This window comes from Wyeomyia smithii, chromosome 2, assembly GCF_029784165.1.
Source record: "Wyeomyia smithii strain HCP4-BCI-WySm-NY-G18 chromosome 2, ASM2978416v1, whole genome shotgun sequence".
Lineage (NCBI taxonomy): Eukaryota > Metazoa > Arthropoda > Insecta > Diptera > Culicidae > Wyeomyia > Wyeomyia smithii.
The window spans coordinates 99,998,349-100,012,346 of record NC_073695.1 but is presented as its reverse complement, the minus strand read 5'-3'; the positions used below and the strand labels follow the sequence as shown (position 1 = coordinate 100,012,346).

At 36.4% G+C, this 13,998-nt stretch overlaps 1 protein-coding gene across 4 annotated transcripts in view; it reads right to left on the bottom strand.

Annotated features, from left to right (window-relative positions):
- Positions 1–13,998, bottom strand: part of LOC129720284 (PR domain zinc finger protein 1) — a 149,961-nt gene that overhangs the window by 45,553 nt on the left and 90,410 nt on the right. The window contains exon 1 of one of the 4 annotated variants that reach the window (XM_055671745.1): positions 11,076–11,748. The exons of the other annotated variants lie outside the window; for them this stretch is intronic. The gene's annotated coding sequence lies outside the window, so the exon portion shown is untranslated. Of the gene's footprint in view, positions 1–11,075; positions 11,749–13,998 lie in introns of those variants that run through there. 4 annotated transcript variants of the gene reach the window in all.

Genomic DNA, 13,998 nt, shown 5'->3' with positions numbered 1-13,998 from the left:
TTGTGCTCCTTTTAAAATGTACAATTTAGTGATTAATTCACCTAGAAGTGATATGGAAAATTTATTTTTTCAGGACAGTGAGATAGACAGCTAGTGTCTTCAGAAAAGTTGTGGCAAATGGTTTCACTAGCAACTTTGTCGAAGGTGTTGGATTTCTATCTCTTATGGTAAAAAAGATATAAAAAGTTTTATATGCAAAGTTCACTGAAATCATAATTTTAAATATAACTTTTTTCCTGGATTTTCTACATATTGTATACCTTCTGCAAAATTATTAACCAAACAGAAATACTCCTTTTTGCTAAACATTTGATCTAGCTATGGTTCAAAATAAAAAAGTTACTCAACCTTTAACGGTTTTTCAAGGGTTAGTTTAACTTAAAATTACTCAGCCGTACGCAAAAAAACGCACATAACTTTATGATTTTCTGGAAGCATGTCTATTCTACTTCCAAAATAATATAAAATAATTTGTCTAATAGAGTCTTTTCGATTGTTTCAATGAAAAAAACTTTTGCATGAAATTTCTGACTTTATCGAATAACTTTTTTATTTATAAATAGAGCGTTCTACAATATTCAGCAAAAATATTTTTACATATGTTACATATGTAAAGCCACACCAACACAAATGCTAAGACTCTCCTCGTTCAATTCGAACAAAACAGTGGAGAAGAAAACGAAGAATAAACTGAAAAAATACGATTTTTGATTCACTTTAGATGATGTCATGCGTTGAACTTTGACCAAAAATTCATATTTTTTGTTATAACTCTTTCCCATGATTTTCTATATTTTTATGACCTTCTAGAAAATTACGCGATTTTATTGGATTTATATTTTTGCTGAATATTGTAAAACGCTATATTTAGAAAAAAATAGTTATTTGTTAAAGTCAGAATTTTCATGCAAAAGATTTTTTTCATTGATACAATCGAAAAGACTCTATTAGACAAACTATTTTATATTCTTTTGGAAGTAGAATAGACATGCTTTTAGAAAATCATAAAGTTATCTGCGTATTTTTGCGTACGGCTGAGTAATTTGAAGTTAAACTAACCCTTGAAAAACCGTTAAAGGTTGAGTAACTTTTTTATTCTGAACCATAGCTAGATTAAATGTTCAGCAAAATGGTGTATTTTTTGTTTGGTTAATAATTTTGCAGAAGGTATAAAATATGTAGAAAATCCAGGAAAAAAGTTATATTTAAAATTATGATTTCAGTGAACTTTGCATATAAAACTTTTTATATCTTTTTTACCATAAGAGATAGAAATCCAACGCCTTCGACAAAGTTGCTAGTAAACCATTTGCCACAATTTTTCTGAAGACACTAGCTTTCTATCTCACTGTCCTGAAAATATAAATTTTCCATATCACTTCTAGGTGAATTAATCACTAAATCGTACATTTTAAAAGAAGCACAATAAAAACATAAAAACTTTTCCGCATAAAGTATATCACTAAAATCAAATTTGAAGACGCTATTAATTTTTCGCACGAAATCAGCAAAACAAAACACTGTGATCGGTCACGATATGTTAATAGGGTCGCCACGAAAGATTCCATACAGCAAGCCGCACGAATCTTTTTTGCACTCGCTCAAGTCGCAAATTTTAGACTAGTTGTTGGGAGCACCAAATCAAGTTAACATTTTCGAGTGCACAGTACAACGTCTTCAAGCAATGGGGAGCAGTAAGAAAGCGTCATTGAATAACAGTGTAAGCAGCAACGGTCCCAAGTTGCTACCTTGTGGAACTGTAAAGTGCTGATGAAAATCAACTTTCCAAATTTCGGGCTCAAAAGTTTTGCCTTCTCGAAATATGTGAAGATTGAGCTGCAAAATTGCGTAGTCTTAAATACTGGTATTTTTCGTTGAAATGAAATTTGTTTTCAACTCGTTACGTTACATCGAGTTTGCGTTGCATCAAATCGATGTTTTAAACATGATTCATAAATTCAGAGTATCGTACCTTCCATTTTCTGTCTTTACTGTTTAAATTACCGATATTTTTTCGCAACTGTTATAATCCCATTATATTATTATTATTAATTTTCATTATCAAATAAGTAAGTTCAATTCCATAAAAAACGGACAACCAATTGACTGACACCTTGTACAGATGTTTGAAAGGGCTAGAGGTGTCATTAGTTGTTTCCTTTTATTCTCGACTCATTTTGGATATGGGCCTATGTAAAAATGGTACTGTTAAAAAAAAAACTATTTTAGAGCCAGGACGGTTTGCTTAATCGGTAGGATGACTTCTGCAAAGTTGTGGATAATAACTGCATCTTTCCGAAAAAATAGACTAATCTTGAAAAGAAAAAAAAAACAGTTAAATCAAAAATCAAAAATTAAAATTTCAAATTATAATCTCAATTATTCATATTTTATTTTATCAATTTCACTTAAAAAGGTAAGCTAAACATTGATTGTTGTCTGATCATGAAGAAATGAGAACAAAGAGAAAAAATTGGTTAAAACATTGTAGCCTTTTAAACTCCAAGTTCAAACAACTATCAATGCTCAGCTAACATTCACGGTGTTATTTTTTTCTGGAAGGACCAAATCACTGTCTACAACTTTGCCGAAGATATCAATCGAACAAATAGGTTTATTTTTGAAATTTAAATTTCTCTCTCATTTATCCATGATGATGCCCATCAATGTTTAGCTAATAATTCGTAGTTTTCATAAAAAATAGAAATTTTATTAAATAAGTATATTTAGCTAATTTTTTAAACAAAGATTTTTTCTGCGGTGTACATTTTTTCGGGAAACCAAATTTTTTATCTCAAACTCTTCTGAAGACTTCGCTCTGATCAAATATTTAATTAGTCGCGGTGAAAAAAAAAACAAAATAAAATAGTAGGAGGGTGGTATCCAAGACACGACCGCATAGTTGACGTAGGACTACAATAATTTTTTATTTTTATTTTGAAGCTATGTTTGATTTGAGCTCGTTATACTTTTGTAGTTTGCTTGATTTATTATAATCAATTTAAGCTCAACATCTTACAAAAGGAAGGTATTTTGGTTCGGGTGGTAATATCAAGTATCTTGGTCGTCAGCCCGAACTCATCAAGCGACACCTCAAACGACTTGGAACTAAGTTCTAGTTCATTTCTACTTGGTGGCCATTTCTACTATTAAGGTCGTCTTTGGCCATTAAAAAAGTTAAAAGAGTCATGAAAAAAGAACCGTTCATTATTGGCATGGTTCGATTTTGGCAACAGAAAAAATTCTGGCGTGTTGCCAAAATCGAACGGGGTCTGTATTTTGAGTATTTCTTTGCAGCACTCTATCTTAGAAGAAAAAATATTCTCTTTAACATTCACAATGGTCCAGAAACCAAATTTAGAGGGATATTTGGGTCTTGAGCTCTAAAGCAATGTTTTAGAAAAAAGCTTTTTTTCTACAAAGTTACTTAAAATTATAGGAGCTATAAAATTGTAGAACAAGGTTTTCTTCTACAAAAATAAAAAAATTAGATACTTGATAGTATCGAAAATTTTGGTCACCTTAATTTATTAAAGGGATGATATTATATATTATTAAAGGCAACCTTCTATAAAATATTTAACTGAGTACGATTCAGGAGAAATTAAACTTCCTTCTATATCTATTTGTCTTGTTGAAGTTGGCTCACTCACCGATCACAAAGCAGCAAAGAAGTCACATAATTTTTATTCCTGCAGTTACAAGCTCGTGGAAAAAATATCGATAACGAATTGCAGTTTTAGTATATTCACAGAAAATTTGAACATGTTAACATTCAATTCAGGTCAATTTAAACATTTTATCAGTATACAGAATCAATCAGAAAAAATTGATCAGTTTCATGATACCAAAGAACAGCGAAGATACCATATTTGAAAGTTATATGTCTGTTATCTTCGAAAATAAACTGGGCTAGAGTGATGCACATTAGCCTCAGCAATTAATGTTTGCATCGCGTTGTTCAATTACAAGTAAGGTAATGGAAAGTAATATTTTCTTGCAAATGCTAATTCAAAAAAAATTTCAATTGAAAAATATAAATACTAATGTCGGAATTTTAATATCAAGATGAAATGAATTCCTCTATACCGCCACCGCGGGATGCAACTAGTATTGTCATATTGGACTAAATTCATTTAGCTAGTTAAATATAATCATTAGTACAGCTCGTTTAACTACCTATTAAAAGATCTGTAAGGAGCATTTTGGTTTTCTATTGTCTTTTAAATACCCTATATCCAGTTATTTAAATAAATCTTAAAAAGCAGAGTGTAGAGTTCAAAAATAAACAACGCATTTTGTTGTCCCCGGCAGCGCAGCGTACTTTGCGGCACCCGAAAAATCATATTGAATTCTGATATTTGCTGCTATACGAAACAAGAAGTAAAAGAAGAAGACAATTCAAACGGCAATTCGATTGTGGTCCACGCCCCACTGTGCGTAAACAGCGGCAATGTAGTTTTCACTTGGCTTGACTGCACAAAAATGAATATCAAGATTTTCTGCACTGATAGACGACGAGCAACCAGCGCTCTGTTCATACATTGCTCGGTGCAGTACTTTTGCCTGGGCCATCATATTCTCCTTCAAGACATCAGTTTTATTAAGATTAACATATTTGTTAACAGCAAAACGTAATACTGTCTTATAGTGTAGGTGGTTACGAACGACATCAAAATAGTCTAGGCTGATGGAAGCTAACATTAGTTGACCTATTGGGACGGGGAGATTCTGTCAAATTTTTTTTCGCCACTGCTATACAGGATATCACAGCAAGCAGTTGGTGTCTATTCATGAAGTCTGTGCCAGGCGTGCTCGCATATGATTGGTGCATTGTTGGTGAAAACTCGACCTTGAAACTTTTATTCAATTTTCACTGTTTAACAATGAAGTGATAATGAAAATTGAAGAATCACAAAATTGTCCATCATTTCATCAATCCAACGACATATTGATTATTGTGATCCATCCTGTGGTTACATCAGTATTACTGTTTGAAATCTTTCATTCCAACGTTACACCTTGGTTTTAGTTTTCGCGGAATGTATCTCGATATAGTGCGGTTAGACGTAGTCCTACGTCAAAACCTACATCTTAAGCCTATAGGAGCGACAGGAGCTGGTCCTATTGCCGAAGGCTGGGAATCCACCTGTAGACCCACCGGCATATTGATCCTTCTGCCTAGTGATTACTTCCGTACTTGAGTTCTTGAGAGAATTATCCACAACAAACGGGTGATGTCAGGCTTCAAAAAAAGTACTGCGGTGCGAAACTATACTGACGACTGACTTCTCTTTTTACTATAACAGCCCTATGAACAAGGTTTTCAAAAGGGCTCACATACAGCTCAAGCTTACACAGGCATTCGTTGCCTTGTCTTGTGTTGCACATGACAGGTCATTCTAGCGCAAGTATTTTGTTGGATCGGACACGATAACCTAGTTTATTCATTTTAGGGATGTCCTGTTGGTTTGGACTCCCAAGTAACAATTTAAGTCGTATTGCATTCTTTTAGCGGTTTCCATGACCAATTTCGCAAAATTTCTGTTAAAACTAAAAATACTATCAGAACCTCCTGATAACCGCTATAAGTTTGCTTTACAGCCAGGTGGCCCACCCTTGCCAAGCTTATTGAATCAATTATAAGAATGGCAATAAAACTACTTTGAAACCACATGGAAAGAGTACCGCATACTATAAGCAGCTGGCATTACCTCTTTAAGAGCACAATAAGTTTGGTTGCATTATTGCGCTCTGCTACTTGCCACAATAAGTCCAAATCAACTTTTCATTGCTTGAAAGCAACCGTAATAAGTTGATTTGTTGTGCCGTTCCTGCACACACACCAGAACATCACGCCACTTTTTTAATAAGGAAATCTCTCGTCGCGGGAGAAATGTTTTACCTGTGTTGGTTATCATCGTGCAATCGATTTTATTTGATGGTGATATTGTAGAAAGATAAGGAATAAGAAGGGATTTTTGGTAGGTTTTGTAGCTCTCAAGCATACGCGCATGAAATTTTGTCGTGCATTTTGAGATCATAGGCGCTTAAAATTTATGCGCCATCAAAATAGTACGGGCTTACAAAAATGATCTCATTGTTCGCAAAAATGAATTGGATTGTTTCCGCTCAGTTTTTCAGAAAAAAAATCTAGCCGTGTTCTTCAATACAGAGATAGATCAAAATCAACTTAGGATATTCAATTTTTTTGTTAGTCAGACGACGATTAGATTTTCGTTTCAAGATTATAAAAAGTTTCAAAAATATCAATATGGCGCGGTTGGTAATTGGTTAGTTGGCATTAATCGTAGCCGCAATAAGCCTAGTTCAATGATATATATGTTGTAAGGTGCGGCAAAGGTTGGATGCCTGTATTATTAGAGAAAAATATGGTAAATCCCTGGGGCCTAGACAACTTTATTTTTATGAAAAATCTGACATCACACGGACGATAATGAGGAATCAACAAACTTTGATATAAATAGAGAGGTGCACGAAAAATGCAACGATACCTACTTAGTTTAATTGAATATTGAATATATTTCGAAATATATCAATAGTGTCTTGCCCCTACCTTATTTTAAAGGACGCATAATTTAACGACATAGGAAATTATTTTCAACCAAAACAAGACAAACTGGCGATAAAATTTAAAAAAAAACTACCGAAAAGTACTAAGTTTGCTGTGTTACTTTATTAGATTTTTGGAGTTCTACGTCATCAATGTTTACAAATGCGCTGCAAGATGCTCTAAAGCATTTTACACACATCTTACGGAAACTGCGACAGAATTCTGCATCACACTAAACCAACTCAGCCGCTTTTGTCTCACCTTCATGTATATCATTGCCTGCATATATTTGTTTACAAGTTTGACAGGTTAAAACTGGGCATTTGAATGACCGCAATAAAACTGGTTTCTATGTTATATGACAGCAAGCTGGAGTGGTTTTATGGGGCAATAGATAGTAATAATAAAACCAATAATAAAGCAAAATCGCAGTGACTCTTGCCAGTTTTATAGGAAGGTTTATTAGAGTTTTATTGACAGCTATCAGTGTTCATTACGACTTGCTATTTTTGGCAACGGGTTTAACCGCCATAAAATCGTTGGTAATATTCATTGCTGTGATAAAACCGTTAGAAAACCAAGTAGCTATAGAATTGTTACTTGGTCTGCGACATGAAAAAGAGAAACGTGTTTCGCAACGCCTCGCTTTCATTGTTGCATCGGCCTTACTCTCGCGAATCATAATCACCTGACAGCCCGCTCGGATTTGTGCCGAAGGATGTCGCACTGTAAAGGTTGTCATTAAGGCAGCTTGAAGAACCAACAGACATAAAAAGATGAAAAATTACAGCCCGTTCGGCATTGCATGTGTGCGCTGTCGTCAGTGGCTGTCAGTGGCTGTGTACCGAACGTATGGGGCGCAGGGATAGCTGTGCAATACAATGAAAACCGAATTACTTAGTACCGGTGTCGTTGTACAAGGTTTAGAAAAATCACTTATTTCAAGTACTAGCATACAACATGGAGGAGGGCCAGAAGCGCGTCCCAATTACCGCAGGAGCATCGCAAGGTTCCAGCCGGGGCCCGGTGTTGTAGAAAGTTATGTACGACGGGGTGTTGAAGCTATGAGGTCAAGTAGACAGCCACGCACTGCATGCGCAAGGTCTAGTACTGGATGCAGTCAAGGAAACTGGAGTTAGCGCACCATAGGAGGGAGCTCAAGCTTGTGAATAATCGTAAAGCAACAGGTGGTGGTCAAAGTCGTACATCAAAGCTCTTGGAGGTTATGGTTGACAACAAGCTCACGTTTAAGAGTCATGTGAACTATTGCTATTTCGACAACATACGAGACAGTGTGGCTATTGCAGCACTATCTCGACCCGAAACAGAAAGTTTTTGCCGGCGCAGCTTCGTCCATACTTAGCTACGGTGAGGATAGGTATCTATAGGCTTATGTGTCTGAAGGTAGCCAGTGCGTATTATACAGTATCATACGATCTGCATCTTGTTTGGCAGGATGCCTATCAGCATTGCTATTGAAAAGGATGTAGAATGCTTCGATCAACATGAAACAAGGGGCATACGGGGTACCAGAAGCTCATTATCGATGTACAGATGGCAGCGGGAAGGGTCCAATTCTGCGAAGGGTCGAGAGGCACCATATAGAAGAGAACTTCCACCTGACACAGATCCTATCAAACCATGGTTGCTACAGGCAGTATCTAAACTGGGTCGGGCACTCGGGGTCCCACATGTGTCTCGAGTCGTAAACATGATGGTAGTAAGCGGACTAGACACTACTCCGCACAGCTTAGTTCGAAAGATGTGCGAATACCAGAGTAAAGTATGAGGGTTCATGGAGTACTTTTCGGCGTAATACCTAACCGCGTTTCTGGAAAATGAGGGCTGGAGACTGGAGGACTTCTAATGGATTAGATTAAACCCTGGGTTCTCTTCTCAGCTGACTGTAAGCAGATTTTCCCACCACCTTGCAATAAAGCCCATAGGGACATCTGAGCAAAATTTCAGCCAAACAAAATGTGACAATTAAAACAATATTTAAATTGGAACATTTTGTATGGTATTTCTCATAAACGACAAACATATTGGAAAAATATAAAACATATTTTATCAGCTACCTATCGTTTGTTCTCGATTACCTCGAGGAGATTCCTAGTCACCCAAGCTCTTTGAGATGCTATATTCATTTAAATTTTGGAATTTAACAAACTTACGTTATATGGAGGAAAAAGTACACTATATTGATTTAGGATGTCAAGAGATTTCTCTGTTAGGAAGGTTACGTTATAAAGAGAAATTCCTGTAGAATATTTTCCTTACATTCTTTCGTTAGAATAAAGTGCTGATATTAGACACCTCATTTCCCATGGAAAACAACGACGACCGCGTGGCAGCGAAATTATAAATATTGCAGTCCAATACATGGTTGTACAGTAGGGTGGCAATGCTTGTATGAGAACAATGTCATCATCGAATTTCAAAAACCGACCATGTAGGGTAATCGCTCCTATATTCATCTCAGTACCTTATTCATCTCATCATGCCTTTTTGATCAATTTATCGTCAAATTTTACCATATTTTAAACGTAAAACTTTCAGCCACTCGAGAAAATCGAGAAGCAAATAGATTTACTTTCGAAAATTTGTAGAAGTTTGACGGTAAATTGTACAAATGAGAGAAATAAGATGAATATAGGTGCACCAAGCTGTTGAGATCAATAAAGGAGTGATTACCCTATATTTAGTTCATTGGCTAAGCAAAAAGATCTGTCCAAAATTTTAGCGCAATCGACCATGATTTAGGGGTGCCTCAAAGTTATGATTTTTCGACCATCGAAAAACTACCAAGGGGGAGTACAGAAAATTGGGAAAATCGAAATTCTTTTTCGATGCAAATTTCTTAAAAATGCATTAAACGTCGAGATCTGGTGGTAGCCCTCGAAAAATTTCTTGATCGAAAATGGACCTTCTGGAACTTTCCGAGCAACCGGAAACTTAATATGGAATATTTTAAAATGAGCGTCTAAAATGACTCACAGCTCGTTTCAAACGAGATGTAAATTATTTTAATGTTCATTTGGTATCTCAAACTTGGTTTTCATTAGAGTGGTTTATCTTTGAAAAATGTAGTCCAGTTTTAATAATAGTTTTAATAACTCATGATTTCTTTTAAGCATTATAAAAAATCTATATTTTATTTTTTTCACATCGAATCAGTGAAGCTATTGCATTAATACGTCCTAAGTCCTGAGCAAATGTAGGATATTTTAATATAGATTTTTTGAACGAAAAAATTGCAAAATTGTATTTCTCTTTAAAGTTATGCTAGTATTTGGAAAATATAGCTCAAGAAAAAACTGTTCTCATAATTTCTATCGGGCAGTGTATGGTACTACCCCAGTAAGTAAGTTTCAGACTTAACTATTTTCAACAAATAATATGACATGGCATAATATGACATGGCATAATACATATCAAGTTGAACCGAGCCAAATACATGGAATTCAGTGTAAGCAATAATTAAACAAGTATGACACCTAGAGATTTGGGTGAATAATTTTAACCACAAGTCAAACATCTTAATGCAATTAGACCATCTTGAGCTAAACTCGAATAATCCGTAATTGAGGTGAAGAGCGATTGGTGTACTGGTAAAACGATAACAATTTAGACAAAGTATCTGAGTATCTAAAAATGACAATAGATATTCATTTACTGTGATACATTAATTTTATTAATAAATTCTCTACGCATGAAAACAAATATGAATGAGGGAACGATTATTCCAAACAATGTAAGGGAATGAGCCAACTTCCATGAAAATTTAAGCTCCAAGTTAATTCGTTGATCACAGTAAAACACAAAAATTTATTGCTTTCTCAAGCATTGGTATCTATTAAACATTGCGTTGACATTCGAAAATTTGATTGCACCATGTCAAATTAAACAACATGTGTACAATGAGTGAGTTAAAAGGAAAAAATTCAATCTTCCCGAACTCAGACAAAATTGATTTGTATCCGAAGACAAATATACTCAATAGGAGCATTTTATTCCTCTATATTAACAACGTTTTTTTGGAAGCGCAAGTACATTATAGTCACTAATCACCCCGCGCCTCCATACTATCGCATCTACGTGTACGATTCAATCCTCGAGCCAACTAGCTTGCCAGAGCTCACCACGAGATGGCTCGCTTCTCGCACACATACACTTCCGTGATGCGACGACGACGACAATGACGACGATAACGATGGCAGAGAAGCAGGAAAATCGATATTATTTTTGGGGTAGGTTCGGAACTATGCACTCGTTCCTACTAGATACACTTTTGCATTTTGCTTCCTCCTAGTGCTATCGGAACCATTTTGCATCATTTTGTGACAACAATTGTATCGTTTGTTTTGTGATTTATAGTGAGTAAAAACAATTCACTTCCCTAAACATCAAGGTGTTGACATTTTCTAAGTTGTTTATATTCCACTTCTGGTTAGGTTCGATTGTTTCAAACTAAAAGTGAAACTTATCTAGGTATACGTACTTGCTTTCATATCCACTCGATCTACTACCAGGAACAGGAACGTCTTCCCGGAGGGCGAAAGCCAACTCGATTCCGGTTGCACACTTAGTCAACACAGTTTAGGCGAATTCGGTTTCGGTTCGATAACGATAGCGGACTTGCCGTTCGTTTTCACTTTTCACCGCGCACAGAATCCCAGCGAAAGCAGTGCGGAAGAATCCTCTTCCTCTCTCTCACTTACTTGCACTCACACTTGTTTTTATGCAGGTACCTCCTGCTGGCAGTAAGTAAACCGGCCAGTTTCGAAACGATGAATTATTTGTCGCGCCGGTCGTAAAACCCGGCAATCGCACCGAACGCCGGACAAGGATGCACTCTCGCTCGCTTCGTGCCGCACTTTGTTGTAATAGTTGTAAAACACACACCCCTTTTTCGCTCCGAGGATCGGAACGAAGACACTTCCTGTTTCTATTTCTCACTTTACTGATTTTTTACTTAGCAGAAATCTTTCTATGAAAAATAACTAAATTTCAAATTACAAACGAAAGCAAAAAAAGAAACCACACGAAACTTCCAAATAAACCATTGCCAAGAAACTCGCTTATCCGCACAAACTATCCGTTTTTATGATGCACTGATAGAAAAACGGGTGCTGCTCGATCCGGACCTAAGACAACAATATTTACAGTCAGTCCCGTTGCTGGCTTGAAATGGTTCTGTCGCGTACGAAGCTACCGCACACCATACAATGTTGGACCTCGGGGCCAGTAAGGACAACCGCGGCAGGAAGAAAAGTGTTGCCGCCCGTTAGACCACACCACATCATCATCATCGTCACCGGGCTGGCGGCGGCGGGTCCTGTCGCACCCCGGAACGGGGCATCAGTCGGGTATTTTCGTTTGGGTTTGCTTTGCTGTCGGCGCAGACGGGCTTCCTCGTGTTCGTAGTCTCGCGACTGGTTCGCTCATTCGTTCGTACGATTGGGGTGAGTTGCTGAGAATTGCAGCCAGAGCCAGAAACAGGGAAGCTTTTGTTGCCCGGTTTGCGCTCGGGGGGCAAGCCAAGTAGTAATTTTTGAAATGTTCAATTTATTCTTATTTCGGTTGTTCAGCAATAAAACGCTAAATGAGTAAAGCTATTCGGATTTGGCTCATGGCTCATTTACCGATATTGAGAACATGGTGAAAGTTTTTACTATCAAATGCTTATGAAAAAATATACTCTGGGATCTTTTTTTACGCGGTTGATTGTTCCCATCCAACTGATATCGTTCGAGTAAAGTCTTTGGTAAAATATTGCTGTTGCGATGGAAAACTAACAATCCTATGTACTTATTTTTTTGTCAATCTTTTACAGCCTAGTATGCATTAATTTTTTTGGGATAGTTTAGCTTATTTATTTGCGTCAAGTCAATTACAGTAGACTACAAGCCAGTCGTCGTAGGTTCGAGTCTCGGCTCGGGAGAAAAATGTTAGTGTCAATAGGATCGTAGCGCTAGCCCCGCAATAGTCCAGTACGCTAAACAATTGGCTGCGAAGTCTGAAGGTGCCGCCACACGGACGGTAATTCCCTTAGTTTCTAAGTCATAGTTGATTGTAAAAAGCATTTTTTCATCATAACGCGGGATTGTACTATCAAAAGCTATAACATAGAGACCCTGAACTACTCCGTCACGCCCGAATAGTTCAAAGCCTACTATTCAGTGATAAAAAAATGCTTTTTACAATCAACTAAGACTTAGAAACTAAGGGAATTAGCGTCCGTGTGGCGGCACCTTGGGTATTAATAAACAGAAGGTCGAGTTCCGAATCGCACCAATCGCACCAAGGCTGCTTTGTTAAGAATTTAATAAAAAAAATTATTCGCGTTTAGCTATACATAAATTAAAAAAAAATATGTTTGTTTAGTTGGATCCACTACTGGAGCTCATTGACAACTAGGGATGCTTTTGAATAGACTTATCAGTATGTTGCAGATTTTTGGCTTAAAGTAACGTTAAAGATTCACAAGATTTATAGAACTGCCGCCGAATTTTCCAAATAAAGTTTTTACCAGTTTCAACCTACGAGATAGTGGTGAAAATTAAAAGTCTAAAAATTGTGAAAAATGATTGAAATACACCTAAACAAATTAGCTAAAATTTCGAAAGTTCCAAGGAAAACCTGCCAAAATAATTGAAAACACATTAAAAAAATTTCTCTAAAATATCATAAAAAAATTTAAGCAATCAGTTTTCGCATTGCGCTGATCAATTATGTGTAAAGTTACGTTTGTAACCCTACATGCTTTTTTATATTTTGACGAGTTTTTGATAGCTGATATTATTCTAGCTGATCTAGATTTTTGGAATTAATATATAATTTTAAATGTGACGTGCTAGGTAACAACAGCCAAGCAGTGCAAATGGTATCAAAGCACATTGCGCATTGTGAAAATTTTGCCCGTTGGTTTCTCCTTGATCAACGCTGAAAAATTTCAGCGCTTTTGCATGTAAGTGAAAAATAGCCACCATCAACGTCAGTGCTTTTTTCTACCATCGCAAGGAAATATTTCGGCTTCCATGCAATCTTCATTCTATCTCCCTCCGTTTTTCCATTATTTGTAAAAAAATGAAAGCTAGTTCATCCGTCAGGCGCAGTGAAAGTTTGTTCATTTGATATTCACTGTCTCAAATCTTCTGAAAATTTGTTATTCTGAGTTTCATTATGTGAACTGTAATGTTGTAAACTCGGTTTGTGTGCTGTACAGGAGCATTACGCGACTGGTGATGGATAAGCAAAATGCAACCACGAAAGAAATTTGCACGTTTTATTGTGATGACGATAGCAAGCGCCATGTTGATAACGTCATATCGTTTTACCAAAGGAACGGTGAATTTTTTTTGTTTGGATTTTCAGAATATTTTATTTCGTGACGGGAACGATGCGCGTGAAATATTTCATTG